Source organism: Helianthus annuus, chromosome 10 (genome assembly GCF_002127325.2).
Source record: "Helianthus annuus cultivar XRQ/B chromosome 10, HanXRQr2.0-SUNRISE, whole genome shotgun sequence".
Lineage (NCBI taxonomy): Eukaryota > Viridiplantae > Streptophyta > Magnoliopsida > Asterales > Asteraceae > Helianthus > Helianthus annuus.
In genome coordinates, this window is record NC_035442.2 from 109,448,424 (window position 1) to 109,450,986 (window position 2,563).

Sequence of the window (2,563 nt, forward strand, 5' to 3'; positions counted from 1 at the left end):
TTACTGTTAGTAAATATCGTGTTTTATAAATATAAAACTTGGTAAAAAAAGTGTAAAAGGGCTTAAAATATACATAAAAAATATAGTACACTTCACGCACATCAAGTTTTTGGCGCCGTTGCCGGGGATACAAAGATTTTAAGAAAATTAGGAATCAACGGCCTAATCGTTTTTTCTAATTTTCTGTTTTTTTAGGATTTTCTTAATTTTTCAATTTCTGTAGAGCTCAGCACGGGCCGTGCCTGGTCGGACACGGGCCGTGCCCAGCATTGTTACTGGCAGTTTTTATTTTCCGAGTTATAGAGAGTTGAGCACGGGTCCGTGTCGGTGTAACACGGGGCCGTGTCGAACTCCCCAGTAACAGGGATCCGGAAAACAATCACTGTATCTCCGACCACGGGCCATGTTCAACTGAACACGGGGCCGTGGTGAAGCTTCTGACCAACGTTCTTTCTGTTTTTATTGCAGGACTTGGAACTCAGGCGCCACATCTGAACTCTCCATGTAGTGTATGAGCTCCAGTTCTAATAGAGACGTAAAAGAACCCCTAGACGAACCCGAACGCTTTCTAAGAAAAAGACTTAAAGCTAAAAAACCAAGAGAAAGTTTCGGGGGACCCACTTCCGATGGCGGACCAACGTACCCTCATGGATTACCTACGACCCACCGTAGGTAATCTTGGCGCCGCTATCAATGCACCGAATGTCGAAGCCAACAACTTCGAACTTGGCCACATTTGATACAAATGCTTCAAAACTCCGCAACCTTCCATGGGCTTGCGGACGAGGATCCTCATCTACATATTACTAATTTCTTAGAAATATGTGATACCTTCCAGATCAATGGAGCATCAAACGATGCCATCCGCATTCGAATGTTTCCATTTTCACTAAAAGACCGAGCTAAGGCTTGGCTTAACGCCTTCCCAGTTGGCTCGGTAAACACCTGGGAAGAACTAGCCCAAAAGTTTCTATATAAGTATTTCCCTCCTGCTAAAACGGCTAAATTAATGACTGAAATTAATACATATTCACAAGAGGAGGGGGAATCCTTATATGAAACTTGGGAAAGGTTCAAGGAGCTACTGAGAAAGTGTCCTCATCACGGTCTTGCGGTGTGGCAACAAGTATCCACTTTCTACAATGGGTTGTTGCCTCACACAAGACAAACACTTGACTCTAGCTCTGGGGGACTCTTAGGTAATCGTCGCCCAAATGAAATATATAATCAAATTGAGGAAATTGCTCAAACCAATTTTCAGTGGCACACTCCCTGAGGCAATAAATCTATTGCCCCAGGCGCCCATAAAGTTGATGAAAGCACTTTTTTACAAGCCCAAATCGAGGCCCTTTCTTCAAAAATAAAAAAGCTAGAAATGGCAAAAACAGCCTCGGTCATGGCTTGTGAAGGGTGTGGTGGGCCACATGAAAATTGAAGTTGTATGAAAGAAATAGATGATCAAACAGAGTCGGTAAACTACATTGATAATAGACCTAGGCCGTCGGGTCCTCTAACGGGTACCTACAACCAAGGATGGCGTAACCACCCCAACCTTGGTTGGAGAGAACCCAGCAATGGTAGTAACCAACAAAATCTAAACCAAAGAACAAACTTTCAACAACCAAGAGTCGAGTCACAAAATTTCTCTCAACAACAAGGTGGAAGAGAACGGCTTGAAGATACTGTATCTCGCCTCATCTCCGACACCGAAAAGAAAAACTCGGATCGATTTCAACAATTGGAATCGAATTTTAGAAATCAACAAGCTAGTATACAAAACATTGAAAAGCAATTAAATCAAATAGCTCAGAATTTCTCCGAGAGACCACATGGCGCGTTACCAAGTAATACCGAAACCAACCCAAAGGCATAAGTGCATCTCATAACATTGAGAAACCGTACCGTGGGTCCCGAAGAGGCTCCATTACCACCAACTGAAAGAAGCCAAACTAGCCAAACTACAACTCCACCCACGCCCCCAACAAGAGAAGGCTTCTCCACCAATTCAAGAGCCTACTAAGACTCCTCCGGTTCCATACCCCGGTCGGTTAATTCGTTAAAAGACCGATGAGCAATTCGCAAAGTTCGAAAATTTACTAAAACAATTGCATGTTAATATTCAATTTATCGAAGTCCTAACTCAAATGCCTAAATATTCAAAATTTATGAGGGACTTCCTCACTCATAAAAGGAAAATTGAATCATTGCAATTAGTTAATCTAGGAGAAGAATGCTCCGCCTTACTACTCAACAAACTCCCGCAAAAGAAGCTTGACCCCGAAGCTTCACAATTCCTTGCTCGATTGGGGAATCCCCCATTCGAAATGCACTAGCCTATCTCGGGGCTAGCATCAACCTCATGCCCTCATCAATTTTCAACCGACTCGGCTTAGGGAAAACAAGCCCTACAAAAATAAGCATACAACTCGCCGATAGATCCATCAAATATCCACAAAGTGTCGTTGAAAATCTATTGGTCAAAGTCGGCGAATTTGTCTTTCCCGCCGACTTTGTCATACTAGATATGGATGAAGATGCCGAAGTACCACTCATCCTAGGGAGA

General features: G+C 43.0%; 1 non-coding gene across 1 annotated transcript; it reads right to left on the reverse strand.

The window, feature by feature from the left end:
- Positions 1–1,003: 1,003 nt before the first annotated feature.
- On the reverse strand, positions 1,004–1,110 carry LOC118483448. Its single transcript, XR_004870737.1, has one exon. It is a non-coding gene; the product is annotated as a small nucleolar RNA R71 (small nucleolar RNA).
- Positions 1,111–2,563: the final 1,453 nt, after the last annotated feature.